This window comes from Hordeum vulgare, chromosome 3H (assembly GCF_904849725.1).
Source record: "Hordeum vulgare subsp. vulgare chromosome 3H, MorexV3_pseudomolecules_assembly, whole genome shotgun sequence".
Lineage (NCBI taxonomy): Eukaryota > Viridiplantae > Streptophyta > Magnoliopsida > Poales > Poaceae > Hordeum > Hordeum vulgare.
Genome location: NC_058520.1, coordinates 465,391,198 through 465,402,467, shown reverse-complemented (window position 1 = coordinate 465,402,467; position 11,270 = coordinate 465,391,198).

Below are 11,270 nucleotides of genomic sequence, written 5' to 3'. Positions count from 1 at the left end.
AATACACAATTCATCGGATCTCAACAAACACACCGCAAAAGAAGATTACATCGGATAGATCTCCATGAAGATCATGGAGAACTTTGTATTGAAGATCCAAGAGAGAGAAGAAGCCATCTAGTTACTAGCTATGGACCCATAGGTCTATGGTGAACTACTCACGCATCATTGGAGAGGTCATGGTGTCGATGAAGAAGCCCTCCGTATCCGAATCCCCCCTCCGGCAGGGCAACAGAACGTGCCCCAGATGGGATCTTGCGGAGACAGAAGCTTGCGGCGGCGGAAAAGTACTTTCGATGATCTCCTGATTTTTTTGGGATTTTTAGGGAATTTATAGGAGCAACCCCTAGGTCAGGGGGCGCTCAGGGGGGCCACAAGCCTGTGGGCCATGCCTACCCCCCTGGCCGCGGGGTGGGGGCTTGTGGGGCCCCTGAGGCTCCGCTGCCTTGGCTCCCAAGCTTCCCGATCTTCTTCCGTTACGAAAAAAAATCTTTTCGGGGATTTTCTTCCATTTGGACTCTGTTTCAAAATCCCCTCTGAAAGGGGTCAAAAACATGAAAAAACTGGGACTGGCACTTGGCACTGACTTAATAAGTTAGTCCCAGAAAATATATAAAAGGCATGCAAAACATCCAAAGTTTGACAAGATAATAGCATGAAACCATGAAAAACTATAGATACGTTGGAGACGTATCACCGGCCGGGGATCACAAGTCACATCAGATCGTAGGTCAGGATGAGACCTTACGATTAAAGGTAGCTACACGTCGGCAAAGGTACTGGATCGGAGTGTCCGGCAGGTACGAGCATCGGCGGCCACGGCGCTGACCTACCCCGGCTCTGATCCATCACCTAGCATAGTGTCGGACCGTGACACTCCCACTCCATTACTGCACTCGGCGTGGGGAACAGTGGAGGCGGTCGTACTACCTTCCCATGACGAATTTCGCTGGACGACGCTCGACGTACAACGCGTGCTCAGCGTCAACCTTACGCGAGAGCTTCATTGGCCAGCCGGCGGGTCCCATGACCAAGTGAGACCATAAAGCCGGTGAGCCCCTCAAGAGACAAGACAAGACTCTCGTGGGACCCTGGTCAGTCGGCGAGGCTGCCAACCGGGTCCCACTCTTGTACCCTTTATCCATATTGTAGGCCGGTGGGTTCGTCTATAAAAGCCCCCGGTCACCCTCCATGCACGGGGTCGGTCCAACAACACTTCACACCCACCAACCAAATAGAGAGAGGCAGAGACGAGCCGGCTGCTCCCCTCTTCCTCCTCCCAACACAGCTCCAGGAGCAATCTTGTAATCCATCCATACACATCAAACACTCCGGCAGGACTAGGGGTCTTATCTCTACGGAGAGCCCTGAACCTGGGTACATCGTGCGTTCCATGCTTGTACGGACCTCGTTCCCAGCTCCCTCCTTTGTCCCTTCGGTTCTCACGGACTTTAGCCACCGATATTTGGCGCCCATCGTGGGGCCGATCGCGGCATCGGCTGGCTTTACGCGTTGGGCGGGGCCCCGCACCTACGCCACCGGATGCATCGCGTCCGGATCGGTCTACATGCCCGTGGAGCCTGCCTTCGACGAGGCAACACCGATGGTGATCGACGTCCCCGTCCGTCATGCGGATTCGGACGAAGATTCTAATGATGAGGCGCTTCCTAGCATCGTCGTCGCTGCTATGGAGAACCTCAACGTTCTCTTTAGTGATTTACGTCTCAACGACGGTCCTCGCTACTTCGGAGAGGACTTCGACGTTGAGGCGCTCTGCGCCAGCTTCAGCAGGCTCTCTATCGCTGAGATGCCTGCACATGACGTGTACCCCATTAACGTACTCGTCTTCGACGGCCCTCCACCGTCGGTAGGGTTCTTCACCCCATACCATGTCGCCGCCGTCTCCAACGTCGTGGAGGTGATGGTTATTGGTGGTGGCACCAGTGCGGCTCATGGAAAGGCGTCAGCAAACGCTGGTGAGCCCGCTGCTGCCACCGCTGATACTCTTCAGGACGCTATCGCCGGCCTGAAGACACCGATCGCTGCTTCTACGAACCCTAACGATGCTCGAGCCTCACTGGAGGAGGCTCGCAAGCATATCTTGGAGGAGGGCATTGTCGTCGCCTCGTCAAAGCATCGTATGGAGGCCATGCAATGCGACTATAACTCCGCATACGGCCTCACTCCGATTTCCGAGGCCCCTAGTCGTCTTGGATCGGTCCGCAGCCGCGGCCGGTTCATTGCTGAGATCCTAGGCGGCGATCAGCCCACCTACGAGACCCCTGCGGCTAACATGCGGGCAGCGCAGGCGGCCATGGAAGAGATGGCAAGCTTGGAGGGCGAGGAGCGCACCTTCCAGGAGAAGCGGGTCAAGGATCTCCTTGACGCTGCCAACAAACAACACACTCGGCTTGACCCCGGTCAGGCCTAGTCAGAATCTCCGGGACCCAATTCCGGAGCACGCCGCAACCCTAGCGGTTAGCATCACGCGGAGGGATCTTCCTCGCATCGCACCTCCAGCCGGAGGGGCGAGGGAAGCCAAGACCGGCGCTCCAAGCGCCAGAGCGAGCACACTTCGAGCAAGCGTCGCGGAGGCAACGAGGGCGATTCGGAGTGTGAGGTTCTTCACCCAGGAAGGACCTATGACTCTGGATCGCGAGGTGCCTGCCCTCTCGCTACTCGGGTTGGCGCTTGCACTCCCCAAGATGATCGGGAGGCCCGCAGGCGTCTCATCGTCTTGGCCCAGTCGGCCCTCCTGGAGGAGGACGGTCCCATCGGTCCGGCCTGCTTTGCCCCTCGGATTCGAGGGGAGCCATTCCCCCGAGGCTTCACCTTGCCTCGGGACACACCCAAGTACAACGGCACTGCAAGGCCAGAGGACTAGCTGATCGACTACACCACAGCCATCGGCATTGCCAGGGGCAATAAGCGCGTAGCGGTCCGCTACATGCCAATCATGTTGGTCGGTTCGGCCCGGACTTGGCTTAACAGCCTTCCGTCCGGTAGCGTCAACTCCTAGGTGGACTTCGAGGAGGCGTTCGTCCGCAACTTCACTAGCACCTACAAGCGCCCTGGCCGGCCCCGCGAGCTAGCCATGTGCGTCCAGAGGCCCGACGAACCCCTTCGCGACTATGTCACCCGATGGACGGAGCTCCGCAACTCCTGTGAGGGAGTGCATGAGGTACAAGCCATCCATTACTTCATCGACGGTTGCCGAGATGGCACCCTCCTCAAGCACAAGCTCATGTGCTCCGAGCCCACCTCTGTAGCGGTGCTCATGGCCAAGGCGGACAAGTACGCCACGACCGACTCGGCGATGCATGTCAAGGTGACCACCTCGGACAAGGCTGTCCCCATGACGGCTACTCCCAAGCCGGCTGGAGATGGTCGAGACGGCCAGAACAACAACAAGCGCAAGGCGGATCAGATGGATTCACGCTCCAACAACAAGTTGGTAGCCAACATGGAGGGCGAGACGTCGGCTCCTCAAGCCGGCCCTCCGCGGAAGCGTTCCAACAGGAACAACGCCAATTGGCTGCCCAAGCAGTCCTTCAAGCAACTGCTTGACGCCCCCTGCAAGATACATTCTGGGGCGCAGCCGTCCAACCACACCCTTCGACAGTGTAGCTTCGCACGCCGGCTGTCGCAAGGGGATGGTTTGCCGGCTCCCCCAGGTGCGTAGGCGATGCCTCATGCACCGGCTCCTGGTCCTGCTCCGGCTCCACCGCCGCCGCCTCGCGACGACGGCCGCCTCCATGAAGACTACCCCCATCAAGATGGGGCATTCATCATCTTCAGCAGTGAAGGCGATGACAAGCACAGCCTGCGCCAGAGACGACGCGAGGTGAATGCCACGGTTCCCCCGGTTCCGCAATACATGCATTGGTCTGACAAACCAATCACATGGAGCCGGGTGGACCATCCTACGGTGATGTCCAACCTGGGCTCATACGCGCTCGTCCTCGACCCCACCTTTGCCTCCAAGAGGCTTACCTGCCGGTTCTCCCGGGTACTGGTCGACGGCGGCAGCAGCATCAACATCCTCTACCTAGACACTCTCCTCAAGCTTGAGCTCAAGGAGACAGACGTCCTGCCGACCAGCACTGTCTTCCACGGCATCGTGCCTGGGCAGTCCTGCTCGCCTATCGGCAAAATCCAGCTGGACCTCCTCTTCGTCGACAAGGCTCACTTCCGCCAAGCGTCCATATGGTTCGAGGTAGTGGACCTCAGCATCCCGTATCACGCGCTGCTGGGCAGACCGGCTCTAGCCAAGTTCATGGCTATACCGCACTACGCCTATCGGAAGATGAAGATGCCGGGTCCAAAGGGCATCATAACTATTGTTGGCGACTACAAGAAGTTGCTCGAGTGTGCCCAAGATTGCAGCCGCCTCGCCGACGCCCTGGTGATCGTTGAGGAGAAGCGGCAGATCGACCGGCTCGTGGCCTAGGCTACTGAGCAGCCAGCGATTCCTTCTCCTCTGTCCCAGTCGGCCGGCGAGGGCTCTTTCAAGCCGGCCAAAGAGACCAAGCAGGTCCCACTCGACCCTGCCAACCCCAAGCAATGCGTCACCATCGGGGTTGGCCTCAGCCCCAAAGAGGAAGGCGAGCTCGTCGACTTCCTCCGTGAGAATCGGGACATCTTCGCATGGTCTCCGAAAGACACGTCGGGTGTTCCGAGGAAGTACGCCGAGCACAAACTTCACGTGCGACCGGATGCAAAGCCGGTGAAACAGCCTGTGCGCCGCTTCGCCAAGGGGAAGCGGCGCACAATCGGAGAAGAGATCACCCGACTCCTTGCAGCCGGCTTCATCATGGAGGTTTTCCACCCGGACTGGTTAGCTAATCCAGTCCTGGTGCTGAAGAAGAACAACACCTGGCGAATGTGTATCGACTACACTAGCCTGAATAAGCCTGTACGAAAGACCCTTTCGCGTTGCCTAGGACAGATCAAGTGATCAACTCCACTGCAGGCTGCGAATTGCTGTCGTTTCTGGATGCTTATTCAGGCTACCATCAAATCAAGCTGGATCCAGCTGATTGCGTGAAGACCTCCTTCATCACGCCCTTCTGGGCCTACTGCTACACCACCATGACGTTCGGTCTGAAGAACGCTGGTGCGACATTCCAACTCTGCATGCAGCAGTGCCTACTGCCATAGATCGGCAGAAACTTCCATGTCTATGTGGATGATATCGTCGACAAGACGAAGCAACACTTCAGCCTCCTCGACGATCCGCGGGAGACGTTCGCCAACCAGCGCGAGTACAAGATCCGGCTCAACCCGGAGAAGTGCGTCTTTGGGGTTCCAGGCGGCAAACTCTTTGGGTTCTTTGTGTCCGCTCGTGGCATCGAGGCAAACACCGAGAAGATCGGCACCATCGAGCGGATGGTGTGGCCGTCTCGAATTCTAGACGTCCAGAAGTTCGCTGGCTGCCTGGCGTCCCTTAGCCGGTTCGTCAGCCGGCTCGGCGAGAAGGCCCTTCCACTCTACCATCTCATGAAGAAGACGACAAAATTTGAGTGGAACGACCAGGCGGACGAAGTCTTCCGCGATCTCAAGCGGGTCATCTCGAGCCTGCCAATCTTGGCAGCGCCGGTTGAAAGGGAACCCATACTCATATACATTGTCGTGACCACTCGCGTGGTTAGTGTAGTGTTGGTAGTTCAACGCAAGGAGGAGGGCAAGGTACTGTCAGTGCAGCGCCATGTCTACTACCTCAGCGAGGTCTTGTCCGCCTCCTAGCAGAACTACCCCCATTACCAAAAAATGTGCTATGGTGTTTACCTTGCTGCAAAGAAGTTGAAGCAATACTTCCAAGAGCATGACATCACTGTGGTGAGCACTGCTCCACTTTTAGAGATCATGGGCAACCGTGATGCGACGGGAAGGATTGCCAAGTGGTCCATCGCCATGGCGGACCACGATATTCGCTACGAGCCTCGCACCGCCATTACATCTCAGGTGGTGGCCGACTTCTTAGTCGACTCGGCCAAGACCCAGTTCGAGCCGCCGCCTCCAGAATCTACGCATTGGCGGATGCACTTCGACGGCTCGAAGATGCGGACGGGTCTGGGAGCCGGCATCGTCTTGACGGCTCCGAAAGGAGACCAGCTCAAGTATGCTCTCCAGATCCACTTCGCCGCCTCCAACAACGTCGCCGAGTACGAAGCATTGGCACACGGCCTCCGGCTCACCAAGGAGATTGGCATCCGACGGATCATATGCTTCGTCGACTCAGACTTGGTGGTACAGCAAGTTTCTGGCGAATGGGATGCCAGGGACACCAACATGGCAAGCTACCGCTTCCTCATCCAGCAGCTCAGCGGCCCCTTCGAGGGCTGCGAGTTCCACCATGTTCCCAGAGCAGACAATGAGGCGGCTGATACACTGGCCAAAATTGGCTCCATGAGACAGGCTATCCCAGCCAGTGTCTCCCTCGAGAAACTCGACAAGCCGTCTATTAGGTCGTCTTCTAAGTCGACATCGATCTTCGTGCCGGCTGATTCTACGGTGCAAGCGCCGTCGGCTCCACCAGCTAAGCCGGCTACAGCTCCTGTGCCGGCTACGCTAGCCATGCCGACTCCAATAGTGGCACCGGCTGAATCCTTGGTGCAAGCGTCGTCGGCTCCACCAGCTACGCCGGCTACAGCTCCTGTGCCGGCTACGCTGGCCATGCCGACTTCAATAGCGGCACCGGCTACAACAACAACCCCTGCTCTGCCCTGCCTCGAATCCTGTCATCTCGACACCCAGTGGGTGGACGTCATGGAGGTAGACTTCGAGCCAGCTGCTGCAGCAGCACCAGAGACGCCTCGTCTTGAGCCCACGACCGATGCTTCACCAAGCGCGGGGGCTCCAGAAGCCCCTAACATTCAGGTCGAGGCGGAGCCAACCCTTGTGTCGGCTCCGTCATGGGCTCATCCTATCTTGGCCTTCCTCCTTCGCGGCGAGCTTCCTCAAGATGAGGCGGAGGCGAGGCAGATCCAGCGCAGGTCTGCAGCCTACGCCATCATCAATCGCGAGCTGGTGCGGCGCAGCGTGACTGGCATGTTCCAGCGTTGCGTCGAATCAGAAAAGGGACAAGAGATCCTCAAAGACATTCACCAGGGGGAGTGCGGGCATCATGCTGCCTCTAGAACCCTTGTGGCCAAGGCGTTCTGCCACAGATTCTACTGGCCCACGACCCTCGAGGAGACCGTGGATCTGGTCGACAAATGCGAAGGCTGCCAGTTCTTCAGTGCAAAGAGCCACATCCGCCTTCGGCCCTCAAAACCATCCCCCTATCATGGCCGTTCGCCGTCTGGGGACTGGACATGGTAGGGCCCTTCAAGACGGCTCGTGGTGGAATGACCCATCTCTTGGTAGCCGTCGAGAAATTCACCAAGTGGATCGAGGCCAGACCTATCAAGAAGCTTGATGGCCCCACGTCTGCCAAGTTCATCACGGACATCTCTGTTCGATATGGCGTCCCCCACAGCATCATCACCGACAACGGCACCAACTTCGCAAAAGGCGCTCTGGCGCTCTACTGCCCCAAAGTAGGCATCCGGCTCGATTTGGCATCAGTGGCACATCCCCAGTCAAATGGTCAAGCGGAGAGGGCCAACGTCCTGATCCAGGCCGGCATCAAGCAAAGACTGGTGGCACCACTTGTCAAATCGGTCGGCTGCTGGATGGAAGAACTGCAGGCTGTGCTATGGAGCCTCCGCACCACGCCCAACCGGTCGACCGGCTTCACTCCGTTCTTCCTCGTATACGGGTCCGAGGCTATTATTCCCACGGATATCGAGTTCGAATCGCCTCGCGTCACCCTATAGACGGAGATGGAGGCGAAGGAGGCAAGAGAAGACGGTGTGGGTCTCCTCGAAGAAGCAAGGGACTTGGCCTTGAGCCGGACGGCCATCTATCAACAGAAGTTGAGATACTACCACAACAAAAAGATCAAGCCTCTCTCTTTCACAGAGGGAGACTTGGTCCTCCGAAGAATCCAGCGCACTGCCGGCCAGCACAAGCTCTCATCCCCATGGGAGGGACCCTTCATCATCAGTAGGGCGTTGCACAATAACGCTTACTACTTGATCGATGCCCGAAAGCCAAGGAAGCGCAAGAGGGACGACTCCGGCCAGGACACGGAACGTCCATGAAACGCGGCGTTGCTTCGCCCGTTCTACTGCTAGAAGGCAAGTATCAAACAATGGAAAGAGCATGCACATATGTATCTTTCTCCCTCTGTAGGGATCCTCAATGAATGCAATAGAAAGAGCATGCCTCATGCTTCTTTTTAGAATTCATATCTAGAGTGCTCACTCTGCGACGCCCCCTATGGCTCTAATAAGCTCGGGGGCTCGCTCGCCGCCCGGACGCCTTCCTTATGTTGTAGAAGAACACATAGTATAAGCCGGACCGATCCCTGGTCACCTTGTATCAGCTTGCAGACCGGCTCCGACCGTCCGGCTTGCGAGGCGACGCAAGGTAAGGCCAGATGCATGCAAAGTTCGACTACAAAAAGGCTGCCGGCTCGGGCTGGCTCGATCAATTTTATGATCTCATTCAGGCCAGCCTCTGCTGGTTTACGTTTGAATCTTTAAGTCTTGATGGCTTCGAAAAATCTAAGTCCTGTGTTCTAAGGCCAGAAACCTCGACCCAGTCACAGACCGGCTCCCGGCTGTCGGGTTGGCGGGGTGGAAACTTGGGAATACAGGGATTGGAGAAAAAGAAGTCAACCAGGAATCAAAAGATAAAGATATAAAACAACACACATGGCAATACGAATACAATGCTGAATGCATACATTCAAAATGCATTGGCCCACGGCCGAGGTTCATTACACCTCCGAGTGGGTGGAACTGTTGGACTGACAAGAAAATTGCAGACAACAAACAGGACACCGGCTACGGGGCTGCGGCCTCATCGTTCGCCCCGACTGCTTCTCCTGAAGTGGTGGCTTCACCATCTCCGGATTCTCCCGAGGCAGTTGCGCCGTCTCCTTCGCGAAGGCTCCCGGCTCCATCCGCACCGGAGTCGGCGTACGCCGCACCACTCGAGGCAGCAGCATTATCCACACCGTGGGTCGTCTCGTCGAAGCTGCCATCGGGGTCATAGGGCTGAAGGCTGTGTAGATCTTTAGGGATCACACCGCCATCTTCACCCCGCTCCAAAACAAGCTCGTGCCAGGCGATGAACTCTACGATGCCGCTGGCCCCCACGCGCACTGCCTCCTCCACAGCCTGCAGCTCCGCCTCTGAGCCGTCGCGCTGAGGGACGAGCTTGCCCAAGTCCAGGTTTCGATACCAGGACTTGGCCAAGTGCAGGGCCATGTAGGCTCCAGTGCGCGCGGCCGAAGCGTGCCAGGCATCAAGGCGATCCTCGCCAGCTGCAAGCCAGCGGGCGAGCCGACTCATCGACGCCGGTCCACACCATCCGGCCACAGGGCCGCCACCATCGACGAACCTGCAACTTGGAGCTGAGCCACAGACTCGCCCAGGGCATGCAGGCGGGCCCTGAGGCCCACTCTGATATCCTCCACGCTCCAGCTGGAGGTAGCATCTACCTCGTGCCCAACCGCGCGACGCTCCTCACGGCTCACCTCGACGACCGTGTCGGCTGCGGCCTGGGTCGCGGAGAAGAGGCCTGAGACAGGAAAAAGGAGCACAGAAACGAGTAAGAAGAGGAAACAACCAAGAAAGCTCAAGACAAAACAGAAAAGAGAGACTCACGATGGAAGGCGCCATCGGCCTCATGGGCGCTCTCCAGGACCTCGAGCTCCCGCACCTTGGTCGCGTGAGTAAGGCGGGCAACCTCCTCCCGGAGAGTCGCCGCAGACTCCAAGGCCTTGACCAGCTGCGACTGCTTCTGGACAAGGACCTCCTCCTTCTCCCTCAAGGCGGCGTCCTTGAGCTCCATCTCCTTGAGATGAACCGACGCGAGGCGTTCCACGTCGGCAGAATAGGAGGCTTCCTTCTCCTGCAGCATGCCGCGCAACTGCTCCAGCTCGACCCGGCTGGCCGCCTCGAGCTCCTTCTCCGTCTGGAGAAGAGCTAGTTGCTCCTGGAGCCGGTCGCCTGGGTCGCGCAGGGCGTCCCGCTCCATGGCGACTTCACCCAGCCGGGCTTGGAGCCCGGCAACCTGGCCATCGGCCGCCTGGTGCTGATCCCACAGCTCATTATAAGCATGCACCTGGGCATCATAACTATCCTGCAAAAACAAACAAGAAGCCAGAGTAAGATTCGGCCTGGTTAAGTCATAACCAGCCCTATTCTTGGGGGCTACACCCAGTGGGTGCGCTAGCGCGCCCCCACTAAAGAAGCAAAACAAGAAAAGAGGCTCAAAGAGATTCGGCTCGGCCGATGATCGGCCGACCCGATTCTTGGGGCTACACCCAGTGGGTGCGCTGGCGCAACCCCACTGAAGCAAAAGGAAAAAATTCAAGACCAGGACGAAGCACTTACCCTGGTACGGGCCTCCACACGCTCCAAGTCGCTGCCCACCACGTGGGCCGACTGCTCCACCTTGGACCGGCTGCTGGAAAAAAGCGACCCCAGCTCTCGGACACCAGTGAGCGCAGTGCCGACAAGCAGTCGCGCGCGCGCCAAGTTGGCCGCCCGCCACGACTTCATCGGCCGGCTCCCGACCCGGCCGCCAGCTCCCGGCGCAGCTGGACCGTGGTGGGGAACGACGATGGCGCCGGCTCCAGGAGCTGGCGCGGCGGCCGGCTCCGCCGATGTCCCGGCCGGCGCTGCCTCCTCAACGAGAGGTGGACGGGCCGCGTCCGGCAAATCCATGGTCACCCCTGGCGCATCAGGGGCCGCGTCCGGCACGTCCAGGACCAGTTCCTACGCGTCGGGCACCGCCTCAGCCCTGGGGGAGTCGGGGATCGTCTCCAAGTCCACCGGCACAGAAGCGTCCGGTTCGGAGGGCAGGGCCCCCTCAGCCCTCGGGGCGTGCCTCGGAGCCGCCTTGCTAGCTGGCTCCTCCACGCGAGCATGCGTGGAGGGGTCATGTCTAGCCTTCGTACGCTTCTCTGCCGGCTTCTCGGCCCGGCTGGGGCGAGACTGGCCCTCGGCCGTCTTCCCCGCGGCCGCGTCCCACCGGCGCTTGGACTGCTCCTCAAGCTCCCTCTGGGCAGCATCGGCTGCTGCCCAGCCAGCCCGTTCGGCTGCGGAGGCGGTGTCTTCCTCCACATCCTCCCCGTCCCTATCGAACGACATTCTTAAGGAACAAAGCTTCCTACAAGACAAATGAAGAAAAGGGGGCGGAAATCTTACCCC